At 44.0% G+C, this 19,842-nt stretch overlaps 1 protein-coding gene across 1 annotated transcript in view; it reads left to right on the forward strand.

Moving 5' to 3' along the window:
- Positions 1 to 1,142: 1,142 nt before the first annotated feature.
- The window catches only part of GRIK4 (glutamate ionotropic receptor kainate type subunit 4), a 434,886-nt gene continuing 416,186 nt past the window's right edge, over positions 1,143 to 19,842 (forward strand). Inside the window, exon 1 of the mRNA XM_042475094.1 lies at positions 1,143 to 1,331. The gene's annotated coding sequence lies outside the window, so the exon portion shown is untranslated. The remainder of the gene's footprint in view (positions 1,332 to 19,842) is intronic.

Here is a 19,842-nt window from a genome sequence, read left to right on the forward strand (position 1 = left end):
AATGGTTTGAGCATTGGACTAGGACACTAAGAGACCTGGGTTCGAATCCTGACTCGGTCTAGGGGTTACCCTGGACAAGTCACACATTCTCAGCCTCAGAGGATGGCAATGGCATATCCGCCTCTGAAGAAACCCCTACAAATAGGTTCATCTTAGAGTCCCCATGAGTTGGAAACAACTCGAAAGCACAACAAATAGGCCTATGAGATATTCTACTTCAGTCCACACTGAATTCAGTTTGGCTTCTATGTGTGTATGCGCTTTTGTTTCCTATGAACTTTATGGAGACCTTATGCATTTCACAGGGCTTTTAAAGGCAAGGGATCCTCAGAAGTGGTTTTGCCAGTGCCTTCCTCCGAAACAGAGCCGATGCCACTTATTACTTCTTTGCGGTCTCCCATCCAAGTACCAACCATGTCTGACCCTGCTTAGCTTCCAATATCTGGCTCCTTAAAGGTATTAAGGCTGTGTTGTATATGACCAGGGTAACCAGAGGTCCTCCTTTCCCTGGAACTGTCATACATTTCAGCCTTCAAAGGTCCAAGGTGACCCTGGGCAAGTCACACTCTCTCAGCCTCAGAGGATGGTCCTGGCAAAACCCTCTCTGAAGAAAAATGCCAAGAACACCTTATGATAGGATGGCCTTAGGGTCGAGTCAGAAATGACTTGAAGGCACACAAACCCAACCACAACCACAATAAATTCTGGACCAAAATTATTTTTGCTGACCACCAGGGGGCGCCCTATGCCCTTTTCATGCAGCTCCCATTCATTCTGTGTGTCACTCATTCTTCCCTCTAGTAGTTGCCTGACAGTGCAGAGCTTTGGGCAAGCCACACTCTCTCAGCCTCAGGGGAAAGCAAAGGGCAAAACCTCCTCTGCACCAATCTGGCCCAGGAAACCTTGGCATCAGTCAGCAGTGAGCAAAGCAGAGAGGCAGGATGCAGGATGACAGGGATTGGATCTTGGTTGGAAGCCTTTAGTGGAGGACAGGGGCTGGAAAAAGGAGGACTAAGGCTGGTCCCTGGGTCTCAGCAGCCCTCTGGATTCCCTTTCAGGTTGTCGTTCCCTTTGCTTCCACCAGGCGGCGCCCTTCCCCTGGCTCTCTCTGCCTGCCTCCCTCAGCCTCTGGGCATCCCTGCCTTTTGCAGCTGCCTTCTGCTTCTGCTTGTGCTGCTGCTTCTGCTTCTGGATCGCAGCCCTTCTCTTGGGCTCCACCGATCCCTCCTCCCCAGCCGAACCCCAGCCAAGCCAGCCTCCGGGAAAAGGAGGAGGACAAAGGAGGACAGAGGAGGAGGCACCCCCTGGAAGAGCCCAGCCTTGCCCCCCAGGTAAGCAGAAGCATCCCCTGCTGCAGCCGGGCCCCTTCTTCTCCTCTCCTCTCTCCTGAGCAGCCTCTCCCCCACCCAAAAAGCAAAGAGGCAGCTGCCAGGCTCACAGCATCCTCAGCTCCAAGCTCCCGGGGCTTGGTCCCCTTCTTCCCATCCCTCCATCCCTTTCCAGGACACCCCCTGCCCCCCCCCATGCCAGGACTTCAGGATCGACCCAAGTCCTGCTCCAAAAGGGGCTCCAGTCCAAGACCACTGCCCCAGCCATCATCTCTCTTCTCCTGTCTCTCTTTCTGTCTGTCTGTCTGTCTATCCATCTATCTATCTAGATTTCTCTCCTCCCTTCTTTATTCCTTTCTTTCTCTCCTTCATTCTCCCTTCCCTTCCTTTCTCCCTTTCTCTCCTTCCTTTCTTCCTTTTTCTCCTTCCTTCTTCCTTCCTTTCTCCCTTTCTTTCCTCCCTCCCTCCCTCCCTCCCTCCCTTTCCTTCTTATTTCTTTCTCCCCTTCCTTCCCTCTGTCTTCCTTCCTTCCTCCTTTCCTCCCCTCCTTCCTTCTCTCCCTCTCCTTCCTTCCCCCTCTTCTCTGGGCAACTCTCTATTGCAAACTCTCCCCTCCCCACTCTTCCTGGAGACCTTCCTTGGCTAGCAGGAGCTGAGCTGGTGGTGCCTTGTTCCTGGACTCCTTTGGATCTCTTGTGTAAATATGTGTGTGTGTGTGGGGGGAGACTAGTCTCTTTTGGGGTGCTTTGCAATCCAGGACTTTGCTGCTCCCTCCCCCCTCAAATAAGGCTATCCATCACGACTAACTCCTAGTCCCATCCAGCCATTCCTCACCCCACTTCTAAACTGGACCCCATTCTGCTCCTCTCCTCTGCTTCTAGGGCTGCTCTGTGTTGTCATCCCCAGCTCAAAGTTCCTGGACCTCATTTTTCCTTCCTTCCTCAGAGCTGAACCCTTCAGTGGCTCCCAAACTCTCTCTCCCTCTCTGTCTCTCTCAGGGTGGCAGAATCCCCTTCTTCATCTCCCTTTGCTCCACTTTGGCACCCTCTTAATGATTCCTTGCAAACCTTCTCCCTTCCCATGTATTTGGGGCAGGGGATCAGGGTCCCCCCCCCCCAATAAAAGAGTTTTATTTGTGCTATATTTTGTTATATGTTGGAGGTGAACTGAGAAGTGAAGCATCTGCAGAATAAAAGTCTAAGACTCCAGGGACCTTGCGTGGATTTTTATTTGCTGTGCTCCTCAGTTTTGCAAGGCTGGGGAATGGGAAGAGGCAACCAGATCCTGCCACAGCATCTTCCCATACTAGTCCTCTTGCGAGTAGCAAGTCAAAAGGACTTCAGGTTTGGAGCTGTCCTCCTTGTTGTGCCAAGAAGGCAATGTGCCTGTATGAGGGACACATCTCTCTGTGTGCATGCATTATAAATCATGCGTCTGCCTTGCATTTTGTGCGTTGTGTCTGGTGGTGGTTACTTGGTGTGGAGATAGATTTAAGGGTGCTAGCAGTGGCTGTTGTGGGACAGAGAGTAAAATGGAGATGGGGCGGATGTTGACGAACCGAAGGTTGGGATGATGGATGCCAAAGTGAGGCAGCTGTTATGATGTGTAGGCGGTTGGGAGAGATCGCTGCTTGGAAGAGGATGGAGTCTTGGCCCTGGGGAAGTAGGTTTTCTTTCTCTTTCTGGAGGGGATGCTGGGAGTTGAGCTGAGTGATGGATGTCTTGGAGGAACAAGATGGAGCGATGGTAGCAGGTGGGTGGAGAAGAGAATGACAGCAAGAGAGATAGACAGACAGCTTCGGGGAAGGAGGGTTGGCTAAGTTACATGTGGTTTCTTGAACATCCCTTAAAGGACTTCCAAGTAATCCATGCATCGAGGGGAGAAAGGAATGGATACCATCTGCCAAGCTGACTATGGGCTTTCTTTGGTGCCATCTTCTTAGCTGTGATTCTGTGACCAGGCCTTTTGGAAATGATGACTTGCCCTCAATTTAAAGTTGGGGGCAAAGAATGATTGTGGAGATGGAGCATCTTTCTTCTGTAACTAGGAGCATTGCAGGTGCTCTTTCATTCAATCCATGATTTGAATGGTGCTGAAGTGCATCGCTTATGAGCTTGCTTTAAATGTTTGCTTGTTTTGCAAATATTGTGGTCTTGCCCCTTGCATCAGAGACAAAGGTTGTTGGGGTATTTTTTTGGTGGATCTTTGGGAATACAGTGTTTGGTTCCCCCACGCTGTAGGAACTGGAAACCGATGAGCTTTTCCGACTCAAAGCTCAGTTGAAGAAGAGATGGCTACTTCAAACAGCCGGGTGATTTATTGCTGCACAAGGAAAAAGTTCTTCTTTCCAAAGTCATCTTGCAATAGCGTATCTAGGGCTGAATAGCAGAGGGCAGCTAGCCCAGGTATAACCTGGATGGTGGATGCAAAGTAGGCACCAAGGTTGAAGGAGATCAGCAGGTTTTCATACCGACAAATGGTGGCATGTTTCTTTTGCCATTTGGAAGAGTTAGGCTTGCTTGCTTTCAAGGTGGTGGGTGAAAACCCAGGGCATGAGATTTGCTGAGGTTTAGCAAGGGCAGCAGGTTAGGCAGAGTTTGATGAAGCTTTATTTTTACCTGTCAGTCTAACACAGTAAAGACAATGAATATTGCTGGTAGGAGGAAAGGGGAAAAAAGCATTAGAGGGATGTGATACTTCCATTATATGATTATTTTTTACTCAAATCCAGTGCAGCACTGTGTGTTTGTAAGTAAAACTGCACCTATTTCTGAGCATGGAAATGACTGCTTATGGCTCTGTTGTTTGAAATGGATTTCTGCATATCTATCTAGCCATCTATCTATCTAGATAACTATCTAGATATATGAAGTTTAGGGGTCATGGATTTATCTTGACATTAAAGAGAGCTATAATTGGGTTGGATTTGACATACATAGTTATTGATCAAGAAGTCCCACTTTCTCGTTTTATGGAATATATTATAGGAATCAGTTAATCTAATCTGAGCATAGGCACTTGTCTTTCTGGATCACAGCAAAGGTTCATTGAAGTCCAGCTTTCTATGAATGACCAAGCAGCCTTGAACAGCCACACAGTGTGCAAAGAATGACCTCCTGATCTGTTGTTGTTGTTGTTGTTGTTGTGTGCTGTCAGGCCATTTGTGATTCATGGCAACCCTGAGGCAAAACTGTCATTGGGTGGGTTCTTGGCAAGTTTCTTCAGAGGGGGTTTGCCACTGCCATCCTCTGAGGCTGAGAGAGTGTGAGTTTCCCAAGGTCATCCAGTGGGTTTCTAAGGCTGAGCTGGGGTTTGAACCCTGGTCTCAAGAGTTGTAGTCCAACATTCAAACCACTACGCCACACTGCCCAGTGGTATTCTGCTTAAAATCATGGATGCTCCATTTAGTGGTGAGGACTGCTAGCCATGAGTATCTCTCCCCTTTGTACAGCTATTGATAGTCCTTAAAGCCTTTTAAGCCTTTTATTTATATTATATCATTCAATCCACACAACAGCCTTGCAAGGTAGGTCAGTATTATAATCTCCCCTTCTCCTCCATTTCAAAGGGCAGGGGTTCCTACAGTTGCCGAACAAGCTTGAGATATTGACTAGGTGATAGGGTTCTAGAGTTTGCATTTCAATCCCTGGGGTTTGCAGTGGGTGTTGTGAAGCAAAGACATACATAGCCCTGTAATGGGAGATAGAGCAAAAAGCTGCCCTTTCTGTTTTATTCTTTGCTGTGAACTCAATACATTCCTCCTCAGTAGTCAGGCTCATTCTCTTTCCAAAGGGGCAGCAGGGTTTGTCCTTCAAGGGCATGACCCTGGGGAAAGTTAATCTCATCTGCACACATTACTCTGTAGGGAGCTTTGTTTGATTTTGGACTGTTTTCGTCCTTTCCCATGGAGAAGCTGAGCTCTGATGCCAGGGAAGCCTGGAGCTGCTTCTCAGTGATCAGGCAGGCAGGCAGGCACCAGACGGCATGGAGCTGCCCATCTCCTCTTGCAACCATGACACAAAGTGTGGAAATGGGCAGCTGAAAACAGCCTTCCAGAGTGAAACCCCAGCAAGGGGTGTCTGGCTTTAACCGTGGCATGCAGCGACGTGGGTAAGATGATGCTTCAGAAATGCTCAAGGATTGCATGTGGTCTTTTTAGCATGCACACCTAAGCAGAGAAAGACAGAATGTGTGTTGTGCAGGTAGAGGGTTGTGCTGACCTGGAAGATTGTTTATAGTCAGCAGGACAGCTGTTAAAACATAATAGTTAAAGCTCTGAGCTGGGCATCTTCTGTTCAGATCCTGGCACAGATGCCTGTTCATTGAGTTTAGCTGTAACTAAACTCAGGTTATTTGCACTTTGTGGTTATTCTGTGCTCTAATAAACAATGCTGGCTGACCTTGAAAGGTTGTGATAAATGCATCACTTGGATTGATTGTGTGTTTGTGGCTGCATCCACACCGCAGGATTAATGCAGCTTGACACCGCTTTAACTGCCATGGCACAATGCTACAGAATTCTGGGATTTGCAGTTTTATGAGACATTTAGCCTTCTCTGTCAGAGAGCTCTGGTGCCATAGCAAAGTTTCTTGGCAACTTTTTGTTTGCTGTGGCCATCCTCTGAGGCTGAGAGGGTGTCACTTGGCCAGCAGCTCCACCAGACCTGGAAATGGTGCAGGGTGGCAGTAGTGGCCCATTCCCACCAGCAACCACTGGTGGGAATTGGTGTTTTCTGGATCTGGTGGTTCAGCTGGTGCTGGTGCTGGGGAAGCTAGTCTCCCCCCTTTGCCACTTGGCTAGCAACTCCACTGGACCCAAAAAAGGTTGTTGAAGAGAGGAAGAGGGTAATTAAAAATGATCTGTACTGGGTATCAAATATACCAGGTGTGCCACTGGCCCTTGGAATCTGCTGCGGTTTGGTTCCAGGACCCTTTTTGGAGACCAAAATCCATGGACACTCAAGTTCCATCACATACAATGGTGTAGTAAAACAAGGATAGCCAGTGTGGTGTAGTGGTTTGAGCGTTGGACTGTGCCTCTGGAGACCAGGGTTCGATTCCTGCTGAGCCATGAAACCCACTGGGTGACCTTGGGCAAGTCACAGTCTCTCAGCCTCAGGGGAAGGCCATGGCAAACTACTTCTGAACCAATCTTGCCAAGAAAACCCCAGGATAGGGTCGTAGTGCCTTAGGGTCACTATAAGTCTGAAATGACTTGAAGATGCACAACAACAAACAACAACAGTAAAATGTTGTCTTTTATATAAAATGGCAAAATCAAGGTTTGCTTTTTGGAAATTGTTTTTTGGGAATGGTTAAAACTGTGGATGCAGAATCCGTGGATATGGATGTTTTCAGGGATGATGTACAGTTGACTCTCAATTTATGCAAGGGTGCAGGATCCCTTTGAAAGTGGAAGAACACTAATTTAGGACACTGTTTTTCTTTAACCTGAGAGAACACTTCTCTAGGCATTTCCTCTGGAGGCTGACCATAGAATTATGCTGGAAGATCTAGAAATGCCTAGAGAGAACCTTTTTTTTTGGTCATGTATAGGGCAGCAAATACAGTAGTCTGCAAATAAACAAATCCACACATGCTTAACCCGCAGATCTCAGGAGGGATGATTAGAATTTGCATGCTGCACAGTGGATCAATGTAGTATAAAAGGGGTTCTGATCACCTTTTGGGCTTTCTTTGGGAGATGTGTGTCTCTCTGTGTGTGTATGAAGGATCCTCCTATGCATTTTATTATACAGCTAGCTCTCCATATCCATGGCTTTTTATCCATGGATACAAACATCCTTGGCTTAAAAATATCCAAAAAAGTATAAATTCCAAATAGCACACCTTGAGTTTTGCCATTTTATATAAGGGACACCATTTTACTGTGCATCTGAGGAAGCAGACTTAAGTCTAGGAAAACTCATCCTGCCAACTTCTTTCTTTTAGTTAGTCTCAATGATGGTACAAGATCTCTTTACATACTGATTTTACAGGTGAACACAGCTATATCTTTTGTTTCTGCAGGCCGTTGTATTTAGTGAGACTTGGGTATCCACTGACTTTGGAATCAATGGGGGTCCTGGAACCAAACCCCAGGGGTTACCAAGGGCCCACTGTATTTTAATGGTCCTATGGGTCAACTGTTTTGAGGTGCTGGTGGCTTCATCAGGGGCCAGTGTGGGACCCCAAGGGCCCTATGATGCTGCCCTCTGTCTTACAGCATATTCTCTGGCTGGGATGACTTATAGTTATGCAACCAAAATGTTAGGGAGAGAAGTCTTCTGTGCTTTCCTGCTGTGTAATAAACTTGGCTAAAAATGCATAGATCCCCCCCCCCCCCGCTTTAAAACCCTGAATAAATTAGGTGAAGTTAAGCATATTTGCATGTATTTAATTAGTTTGATTTCTTCTGCTTCCATGATTCTAAAGCTTTTGAGCAACTAGTTTAATAACAATAATAATAATGGGGGGGAATTGGTAAAGCAAGGGAGGAAAGGAAACGCGTAGCTGGGAGACATTCCCAACTGAGTTACTTTTGGGTCTGTATGTGTGTGTGAATTAACCTGGAGGATTTTCAAGTTCTCGTTGCAGTTTTTTCTCCTCCCTCTCAAATAAACAAATAAACCTTGCAACTTTCCTCTCAGGGTCATTCATTCGAAACAATCAAAGCATTGAGTCTTGGATTTGAATAGCAAGCAGGGAGGCTGTGTTTTCTTCACAAGGGGAAACTTTGTGGGTGGTGGTGTTTCTTCGGCTTTTGATAGATGGCAGGAGGATGGGATTCATTTGCATGGCAGAGGAGAAGTTCAGATGGAAAACCGTACCTTGCCCACCAGCTCTCTAGGTCTCCTGCAGCCTACCTGCAGATGGCGATGACCCTGGTCCTCCTCACAGAGGTATTGCAAAGTATTATATTGTGGCAACAGGCTCCAATGCATATAGAAATGCTAGGTTTATTCTCATTGTCATCTGTGTACAAATTCGTGCTGAGCTAGCTTCTTGATGGCATAGTCCTATGTGTGTCTACTTGCTGTTTGTCTTTCTAGCTTGTGTGTGTGTGCACATCATTTGCTTTCAAGTCATTTCCAACTTATGGCAACTCAAGGGGTTTTCTTTGCAGGTTTCTTCAGAGGGAGATTGCCATTGCCATCCTCTGAGGCTGAGAGTGTGTGACTTGCCCAAAGTCACCCAGTGAGTTTCATGGCCAAGCGGGAATTGAACCCTGGTCTCCAGCATCATAGTCAAACCACTACACCACACTATAAATGTGTGTGTGTACGCACATGCATGTTGTTGTTGTCTACCATTTTGTATGCCATTATATTTAATGGAAGTTGAGTATCCACTGTTCTAACTGTTGCTGCTGCTGTTGTTGTGTGACTTCAAGTTGTTTCTCACTTATGGAGACCCTAAGGCAACACTGTCATAGAGTTTTCATTGCAGGTTTCTTTAGAGGTAGTGTGCCATTGCCATCCTCCGAGGCTGAGAGAGTGTGACTTGTCCAAGGTCACTCAGTGGATTTACATGGCTGAGCAGGGATTTGAACCCTGCTCTCCAGAGTCATAGTCCAATGCTCAAACTCCCACCCCACATCAGCTCACCATGTGTATGCATGTACAGATATATTTAATTTATATTCTGCCTTTCTCCCAGCATGGAACCAAAGGCAACGCACAACAGAGGTAAAAACCAAGACCAGTTAAAACCCAACCATAAGAGTAACAAACACCTCGAAAAGACATTTGAAAAAGTGAGGGAGGTGGTCAGAGCTCCGTGGGGACTCTCAGGGAGTTTTATGGGCTGCAAAAGCGAGGTTCAAGGGCTATATATGGTCCATGTTTATATTTTCCCACCTTCTGATGTGACTATTACTCCACGCTACCTCTTTGAATCCGCGGTTTGGGTTGCTTTCTTCTTTTGTGATGCTTACAGAACGTGACTGCATTTGGAAGCTCAAGAAAGACGAAAGTGATGGAGGCAGGCAAACATTGGAGAGGAGTAAATACACACTTGGAATTAGTATGAACAGTTTAAGCAACAGGATAATTTAATAGGGGAGGAAATCAATGCAAAGGATGGAGAGTTTTAAAATTTAGGGGAAGCCACCACTAGGCAAATAGTTAATAAGAGAGTTTGAATAACTGGACTGGCTACTCAGAAAGCTGTTTGTTTGTTGTTGTTAACCACCTCCAAGTCGATCTCAACCCTTGGCGACTCTATGGATGAGACATTTCCAAGACTCCCTATCCTCTATTGCTTTGCTTAGTTCTTGTAAATTCATACCCGCGATCTCTTTAATAGAGTCCATCCATCTCGCATGCAGCCCTCCTCTCTTTCTTCTTCCCTCCACCATTCCTAGCATTATTACTTTTCCCAATGATTCATGCCTTCTCATAATGTGTGCTGAGAGATTTATTCATGCATGTGCTGTGTACCACTGGTCTTGCACAGCGCCAGCAAGAGAGAAACAGGGTGAAGGCCCTTGAATGTTGTTGAGTTGGAGAGGACCCACAAGTATTGCTGAGCTGTGTCTGTCTTGTAAGAGCCAGACTGTGCCATTGTGCTCATGTATCATGTAGGGCAGTGTTTTCCAAACATTGGTCCTCCAGATGTTTTTGACTACAGCTCACAGAATCCCTGATGGTTGGCCCAACTGGCTAGGGCTTCTGGGAGTTGAAGTCCAAAGCAGCTGGAGGACCAAAGTTTGGGAAGCACTGATGTAGATTGTTGGACTCTATCATATAAATAAATATTTTTTTCAGATGACAAATAGTTGACAATTCTTCTTCCCAGTTGTGGAGGGGAGGATCTCTTTGTGTGCTTATTAAAGAGAAACTGAATCAACTGGTTCTGAAACTGCAAGACACCAATGGGGGCTGGTGAGGCCTATGTCCATAGGGCAGTGAATCCACCTGAGAATTTGGATAGCTTTAAAGGAGTTATCCAAGGTACTGAATGCCTTTCAGTACATTCATCATATGTCTCAACATAGTGGATAATTCCTTTAAAGCAGGATTTCAAACTTTGGTCCTCCCGATGGTTGGGACTTCAGCTCCAAGAATTCGTGATTCTTGGCCAAACTGGCTAAGGCTTCTTAGAACTGAAGTCCAAAACACCTAGAAGATTAAAGTTTGGGAACCACTGCTTTAAAGGCTGGATTAAAATCTTGATTCACGGCCCCACTGAAATGGGAGCTGTCACTTCAAGATGCAGGTGGGAAAGATTCAGACGTTCAGTGCTGTCTCTGTTCTAAAGAGGTACTCAGCTCCAGAAGTCATTCTGGCTACTGAGAATGTCCCAGCAGATGCCTCCAGAATGTCCATATGTGATGCCGAGAGCGAGTGATAATTGTCCATCATATCCATTGAAAACAAGGGCTGTGACTCTGGCACTGATAAGCCAGTATTCCACAGATTCACTCAGCCCCTGTTTGACAGACTGCGTCTGCTAGAGGCTGATGCAGTATGCAGGAGGAATCAGTTTCTTAGGTTGATCATATATTGTGCATGCACATTCTTTCATTTCTTTGTATGTACTTTCAACTGAATAGAGTGCCTCCTTGTATATCCCTCCCTTTGGGTCTTGTTTAATTTGCCTAATGCCAAAAACTCAAAAGTTCATTGCATTCCCAATGGAATGGGCAACTTGGCTAGTTGAGCCAGTATGCATGCTCTTAGAGGACAGGAGGACTAGGCTTTTCCATCATTGCAAGCATGATTGGAGATATTAAAGAGAGCCTTCTTGGTGGCTGCCCCTAGACTCTGGAACTCCCTTCCCAGGGATGGCACAATGGCCCTCTCCTTCTTGTCTTTCTATTGGCAGGTTATAACCTTTTTATTGAGACAAGAATTTTAAAACAAAGATTTAAAATAATGGGCCAGGGGGTGCTCTGTTGTTTTGGCTCTCAGATAAGAATTCTTCATCTCATCCCATGACGTTTTCCTTCAGTCTCCATATTTCTAGCATTCCTAAGAGTGAGGATCTGAAAACCATTCACATCTAGAACTCTTCTATTTTCTTGGTTTGCATTCCCTTGGTCACTTTGTCCACCCCTTTGTTTTGCATGCCTAAACAGTATTTCCAAATGCTCAACTGATGCCTTCAGTTATTGTAATTTGGAGACTGAAGGCAAATTTCATATAGTGGGCAGGATTCTTCTTTGGAAGGGGCAATGGCCTCATTTTGCTACCTCCATTACCCTCTGTTTGTTTTGTATGGGCACTATGCTTCTTTAAGATCTACCAAACTAGATGAAGTTCTTGACAATTGAATACTTAGGAGAGGTAATGCCATTCTGCTGGGGTTATTCTCTGGAATTTCCATACTGTGGCTTTCAAGGCGCAAATGAGAAGGAAGACTTGATTAAAAAAAGAAAAGACATACAGTTTTCCCCTTTGTAAAGTAATGCCAACGCAGCAGAAGAGACCACGGAGCCCACTTTATTTGGTTATAAATCCTGCCTAATGAAAATATTATCCTAATTGTGGGAGTTCAGCGCAGGGGCTTCAGACCGTGCATAAGGAAAGCCGGCGTATTACGAGATATTAGAGGAGTTGCAAAATCTCCTTCCTTATAATGAGCTCTTTTTAAACTGCCCTGATATTAAATTGCTGGGTATGGTATGTTGGCCATAGACTGGAGGAGTAATTTACGATGCCAATAAGAGTGTCCTCCTTTTTCCTTTCCTTAAAGGACACTTGGTGCCCGCTGAGCAGTTGGTGATTCTAGATTTAGTTGCCCGAGGGACTATGAGGAAGAGTGCATGTTGAACAGATGTGCTAGTGGAGAGTTTGGAAATGTGTTCTTTATTCCAGCCATAGCCTCCAGGAGCCCCCAGATGGCATGGGGATTCTGGAAGTTACAGTGTGCAAAAGTAAGTTTGCAAGCTCTGTTGCTGGGCTAATATGTTTGGAAAAACTGCTGCTGCTGAAAATCAAGTTTCTCATAGATCAGTGGTTCTCAACCTTTGTAATGCCATGACCCTTTAATGCAGTTCCTCATGTTGTGGTCACCCTTGACCATAACATTTTGGTGTCTCGGTTCCTAAGACCATCGGCAATATATGTTTACCAATGGTCTTAGGGTCATTTGACCCCCAAAGGAGTCACGACCCACAGGTTGAGAACCGCTGTCATAGATGAACCTGCTGCCCAAAAGCAATGTATGAAAGTCACAGAAATATAGGGATGGATGAACCTTTAGGAAACACCCAGGAGCTTCTGTGATATTTCCAGGGACATCCCAGGAAGCATAACTGATGGCATCAGTGTGACCATCTTGGATGCTCCTCTCTACCTCGAAACATCAAATTATCTACATAAAGTGGTGCTTTAATAGGATTGCTAGGATTAACTTTATAACTATCAGGTTTTCAGATGAACTTGGTCTTAATCTGTTTTAGTATGCACAGGAATCTTGTAGCACCTTTGAGATGGAGTGGAAGGCGTTGTTGCATAAGCTTTAAGCTTATGGTCCAACTTTTTTCACACAGTTGGTCTCAAAGGTGCTACAAGATCCTTTTGCATACTGACATTCCAGCTTAACATGGCTACATCTCTTGATCCATGTTGTAAGTCTCCTTGAGTCCCATGTTGGGAGAAAGATGTGCTATAAATTAATTAAAGAAGGACACATTTTGCTTATGTTGACACTAAAGGGAACCTCTCATGGGAGTTTCTCAGCAAGATTTCTCCAGGGAAGGGTTGGCATTGCTTTCTTCTGAGGTTGAGAAAGAATATGACTTGTCCAAACGTTCAAACTACTACACCACACTGTTTCATAAATATGTGTTACTGTTATCATGGGGTTTTCTTGACAAGATTTGTTCCGGGGGAGTTTTTCTTTTTGTATATACTCTTTGTTAAATTCTATACATTATTAAAAACAAACAAAAATATAGCAGCAAATATTAAGACAACACAATATTTCTAAAACATCTAACATAGAATAACATAGCAAAGCCCCACAAAAAACATAACATTTAAAATGGTGTCCTTCCTTTTCTTTTCAGTGCTTCTGATACTTATTGATAAAGTCATTACGGCAGAAAAACAACTAAAGAATATTTTATCCACATAATTCATAAACAAAGCTGATTCTAACATTTCACTTTTTGAAGGGTTTTTTTTCCCATTCCAAACCTAAAACAAAGTTATCGCCCCATGCGTTTTTCAAGTAACAAATCGAGGGTTCCCAATCTCTCTTCAAAGTCTCTAAAGATCTGATGGAGGTTTTCATTGCCTTCCTCTGATGTTAGGAGATATGACTTGCTAAGGCCATTTAGTAGGTTTCCATGAGGAGAGATTCATACCTTGGTCTCCCAGAATCTGAACTTAAAGCTGAAATCAGTATACCATGCTGACTTTCTAAGACTCAATACCTGCTTATTTTCCAGTTCAAAAACTCATCCCTCCCTCCCCTGAGTTGTACGAAATACAAGATTACCATGTTCCTGTGCATTTCATACAGGGATCTTTCTCATGGAAGTGCTGAGAATTCAACCTGAACCCTTCAGCATGAATGCCAGGTCTTCCTTGAAGCCCTTACTGTTGCAGGTTGGTTGTTCCATAAGCTTCTGTCACACCAGGCCAATGTGGGGAGTTCAGGAAGGTCTTGTTAAAGTCACTATGATTCATCAATCTTGTTACGTTCGTGGTTAGAGCGGCTCATCCCAGCTGCTCTTGCTCTCTCTGTGTGCCTATGTGTCTGTGTAAGCACCTTGAGAGATCCAACTCACCCAGCCAGGTGGTGAAAGCAAGCTGCAATCTTGTTTATAAGCAATTGATTAACCAGTGCACCATTTCAATACAGAATGCTCTGCTGAAGAATTTTCATAAAGAGGGCTATTTTTTCCCCTTATCTGAACAATAGAGATGAATTGCATACTATCTGGGATGTCATCTTAAAATGTATTACTCTAGGAGGCAGAGGTTTGCACTTGGTTTGCAACCATCCGGTCAATGCTGAATGCTTTTCAGGTGGGGGAGAAATGGCTCCAATTAAAGTTTGATTAAAAATCTGAATTTTGGATGCCTGATTAATGAATGAATGGATCGATGGTGCCAGTGAGCTGGTTAACGTTCTCAGCCTTATTAGTCACATTGCCTCAAATGGAATGGTTAGTTAGGCACAGAAGAAGGGATCCTCCATGAAGGCAGCTTTGCACAAGATACAGATAAATCAGGTCACACATCTTAACTTTTGAATCTGTTCAGAAAATTGTTTTGGACATTTGGGTCCCTTGGTAGATAATGTTAGCAGTTCCTTCACCATCCTGACCCTGATGCGGTTGTGCCCTTGTTGTTACCACTGCCATGTTCCAAAGATGGCTTAAAGTAGCCTTTTTGAGCCTGGTGCTTCACATGTGCATTGGACTACAATTCCCATCATGTCAGCCAGGAGAGCTTGATATTGATACATCTTAAGGGAGTGTTAACAGCTTCAGGTATGTTTCCTAGAAGTAATAAGAGATGGAAGATGATCAAATCAATAACATTGAAGGCTTGGTTTGTCAACATTTGGTCCTCCGTATATTTTGGGCTTCAGCTCCCAGAATCACTGGACATAGACCATGCTGGTGATGCTTTTGAGAGTTGAAGTCCAAAACAGCTGGAAGACACAAGCTGGAGAAATGTGGTCTAAACATCAAGGAGGCAATATAGCTATTGAAAGCATGCAAAGGTGTTTGGATCTTGTGAGGACAGATGTGTTCTAGGTAGCCATCCAAGCTATGTCTGAAGACTTCTAACAAATGAAATCCACCATTTCAGAGAACCTTGTGAACCCAGTGGCCTCAAGCAAAGAAAGGAGGATTGGAAAGATCTGGATCCAGTTTCTTAAACATGTGTTTGAAAAGGGAAGTGGAAGCACGAATAAAGAAGTAATTTAAGGAGGATCAGTGATGCCTCTTCATAATGACATGTGTTCCAACAGCTGTCCTTGTTTTCCCAAGGGGACACTGTACTTTCTGGTCCCAATCTATGCCAATCTCTGTCTTGGCTCTTTGGGAATGCCTTTGCAAAAATCTAATTAGTGTGAGTCCATAGAGTTGTCATTTGTCAGTGTTCAAGTGCCTCTGCAGTCTCTCTGGAAATTGAAATCTAGAGAGGATTCATTTCATTTCCCTTGTATGAAGCCAGTCCTACCAGGAAGCAGAATGAGACAGTGGTGGTGAGTTCAGGTTGTAGCAGAGAGAACATGTGTATGTGCCTTTTGGCATGTCCATTGGACTACCCTGCTGTCCTCAGGTGCTTTACCACCAGGGTTGAAGTAATTAAGGTGGGATTGTCAATATGATCATATTCTGTTTGTGGAATGGAATGGGTCATCTATAGTCAAAGGACGGGAAACATCTTTCAGCTCAAGGGCCAAATTCAGTTTCAGGAACGTTTTCACAGATGCATTATACTTTTCAGTTGGGTGAAAGGCACAAGGGCTGGTACCAAAAATACCAGCATAACTCAGCTTCAAAGCCTTACTGCCATTAGCCAAGTCATAGGAGTAACATTACAGAACCTAGGATGCTACCAAATGTTACCGTGATCTAAATGTAGTATGGCCCCCTTATCCATGGGGCATACATTCCTAGACTTACTGTGGGAATGAAACCACCAATAATAGTGAACTCTATTGAAATGACTAACATCTAGAGGATGTTGACCATAGAGCTTCACTAGAGGACCTACACATTCCTAGAGGGAACCTCTCTAGGCATTACTAGGTCCTCCAGCATGACCTTGTGGTCAATGTTCTCCAGAAATTTACCACTGAATAGCTCTAAAGAACCTAAAAGTGCCTAGAAAGAGGATATTTTTTTCCAGAGATGGTTAAGTGAAACAGTGGGTACCAGTCTCCTGGATACGGGGGTTGTACTACATTCCCATCATGATCTAAAGACCCCCATCCCAATTTCATCCTTTATCTCAGGTAGTTAAATGTCTTGGACTAGCCCTCCAAATGCTCTCCCAGATAAACAAACAATATGTGAACATCAAGGCATAATATGGTGTGTGGTTAGCCACCTCCACGCATTGCAGCTGCTGAAGCATATTTTGATCTGTTGATAACACATTGTAAGACACGTCTGTTTCTCCAGTATATCTTTAACCTGAAGAATAAACACTTCCCTGGCTTCTGCATCACCCTTCTGCAGGGTGGCAGAATAAATAGAGACAGCACACAAACAGCTGCAGAAATGTCTTCAGCAGTCTGAAGTGTGAGGGAATGTGTGTTGTTGTGGTGGGGAGGATGGAAATAATATTCTCTGTCACTTTTTCTTGACTGAAAAATGGGTTCCCCGATAGGTGGGAAGCCCCACTGGGAAGAGATATGCAGAAGCAAGACATTGTGCAGTTTTATCCCAGTATTTCAACATCCCAGAGTATTACAGAAGATTTTTCTGTGCAGAGAGTTTCCTCCAACCCTGCAATACTGTGATTCTTGGCTGGGATGCAAGCTATCTGGTCAGAGGATCTCCTGCCATCTTGACTTAGTTGGGCCTCTGGCAGCCATCTTGGTTCCTAAGGACTGGAAACATATAAAAGGCTTCATTTTCTGAATTCTGCAGCCAAAATAACTTGCTCTTAACCCCAACCAAGGAGAGTCCAATAAACATTCCCTCCCTGCTTCTGCAAATCCTTTGGCAATAATTTCTGATGGAGATCTAAGTTATTCCAAAATTTGTACACCGGGGAAGAACAAACTATGCAGAGATAAGGCTGGGCAAACAGCTACAGGAAACCTGCTTTGTTATTAATGGGAGAGGATCAGAGAGATGCAACGTGGAGTTTTCTGCCCCTGCTCCATTGATAATCCTCCTATCATACCCTGGCCAGGTGATGGCAGAGAGTCCTAACGTTTATCCTCATATTTATCCTGACCAACTTCTTGCATGAAAGGAGCTGCGTAATGTTATTCTTAGCTTATGTCTCAAGCAAGAACCAGCAGGTGCTGCAGGTGGAATTGGGTGAAGGAAGGGGAGTCAGAGGGAGAGGGCATTTTTACCTCTTGGCTGGGAACTTTCTTCTTCAAAGTCGCCTTTGCATTTTTCAAGGGACAAGGGGTTGGGGAGATGATCCTCCAGATATTTCCTTCCCTCCGCTCCCTCCCACTGTGTATTTGGTTAGCTAAGCATCAAACACGGCTGCAGGGAAATAAAAGAATGGATGCGTTGTCTTGGTTTTCATTTTATATGTATGCCTTTGAACTGATAGGTAAAATTTAGCATGCCGGCAAAGGCTTGAATTGAAAGCAGTGTTTGCTTTGGGGGAAGGGAGCATGCCTAACTTAAAGTTTTGCTTGCAATATATTCAAAATTCTCTCCTGCTAAGTTTTTGTTGTTGTGTCCCTTCATGTTGTTTCTGACTTACGGTGACCCTATCATGGGGTTTTCTTGGCACATTTCTTCGGAGGGGGTTTGCCATTGCCATCCTCTGAGGCTTGAGAGAGTATGACTTGCCCAAAAACACCTAGTGAGTTTCCATGACTGAGCCAGAATTTGAACCATGGTCTCCAGAGTCATACTCCAACACTCAAACCAATACATCAATGGTTCTCCCTCCTATGTTAGATTCACAATAATATCACCAACAACCTGATTCCAACTAGAGATTCTATTTGATGTAGTAGTATTTAGAATAAAATAATAAAACTAAAACCACTAAAACCACCAGGATTCTTGGTGTTGAACGAAGATGGGAATACCTTTACAACATTTTGAATATGCTCATAAACAAAAGTTAACTTCCTATGTTTTTTGAAACCAAATTTTAAAAAGCAGCTTTTTAGGTTTCTGGAGTTTTGCTTTTCCTCAGATGCTGAGCGAGTTTAGCTGAAATTGCAGAGAATCAGAAGATTTGGAAGAGACCCCAAAAACCATCAAGTCCAAATGCTTGACATGCGAGAAGACACAGCTAAAGCATTCCTGAGAGGGGACTATCCTCTGTGCCACTTTAGCTTTTGCTTGACAGAGGAAGGAGGGGATGAAACCACATATAGCTAATTCAGAATTAGCTAAATGGTTGCTTATGACTTACCTGCACCATGAGATTTCTTTAGGTAGTAAACGCTTGGAAACAAGTATTAGAATTTTGCAGATGCAAGATGTCACGGCACAAGACACAGACTGATGTATGATTCCTGAGTTTGCATTCAGAGCATCCTAAATAATGCTCAGCCTTTTCCAGACTAGAGTTCAGTAAGTCTCTGTAAACATAGACCACAGTGCAAGCAAACCACATAAACAGTGGAAGATTATGTTGAGCCAAGAAGCAGTGAGGCTCTAGAATGGGACTGAGCCTACTCCGACGGTGAAGTGAGGATTTGTAGGACAAACAAAGGTGACATCTGGAGAATCAAATTTGATCAGGAAATAGCTGGAAGGTGAAAAGAAGTCAAGGCAAACAGCATGGTGGCTAACATTTCACAAATGAAAACCAAGGTACCAAACAACATTAGAGTGTGGTCAAAATGGCTAAAGTTATTAATGAGGAGGAATAGGCAAGCAAGAACAGAATGCTGCAGTTTGCTTTGGCCTGAGCCTACTGGGAAAGGCATGATTTGTCCCCTCTTCTTCCACTTTCCCAGCTGAGCTCACTGAATTGCACTTTGAACTCGGTAAGCTGAGGACAAAGGGGGAAAGTGGGGGGAGGACAGAGAAACTGGGACATTTTAAAGGAGCTGCAAAAAAAGGGAGGATAGAGGATTAATTAGCATTTTCCTTGCCAAATTAGCACCATTTAACTTGGAAGGTTCAAGATAGAACATATTTCTTTAATACCTTTTTAGTTAGATTAGGTTTTGTCGATTTTCTGATTCAAGAAAGGTCTTTTAATGGAGGACGTGTGTTGCCCTTCGATTCTTGTTCTGTTGCAAATGCTTTTCAGCTGTTTCAAGTTGGAGCTGTTTTTAACTGGCTAGTTTATTTGCTTTAAAACCCCTTTTGTTACAGTCATTGTCCTTAGCTGTACTTAATCAGTGCTTCGAGCCATTGCTTAGGTTGTGTGTTCCAAGTTATTTCTGCCACATTGGATGGACACTTGTTTGGAATATGTGTGTGTGTGTGTGTGTGTATATATATATTCTTACACCAAGGAATACCTTTCAAAGTTTGCGAATGGGTAGCTGTGTTAGTCTTGTGCAGGAAAACCCACAGGTTTTGATATCTATCCTTACCAAGCCAACATTATTTAACCTTAATGAATACTGTAGCAAGTTTTCTTTGGCACAAATTTTTGTACAGCAATGCAGCAATATTTATATAGTTAGAGAGGTAATGAAAATGTGAAAAGTGCAAATATTTGACATTATCTTAATTTCTATTAACAAGCCACAATTGGGTGGGTATACAATTGGTATACAGACATCCTAGTATGGATGAGCTGCTTGGCATCTACATTTGGATGAAAAGTTAAATAGGTGGAAGTCAGTTAAAGGAGGCTGTTTTCTACTGTGGTATTTTCATGGATCTGTCTCTTTTTGCCACTATTAAAAAATGGATGGCAAATCATCA

This window comes from Sceloporus undulatus, chromosome 6 (assembly GCF_019175285.1).
Source record: "Sceloporus undulatus isolate JIND9_A2432 ecotype Alabama chromosome 6, SceUnd_v1.1, whole genome shotgun sequence".
In the NCBI taxonomy this organism is placed as follows: Eukaryota; Metazoa; Chordata; class Lepidosauria; order Squamata; family Phrynosomatidae; genus Sceloporus; species Sceloporus undulatus.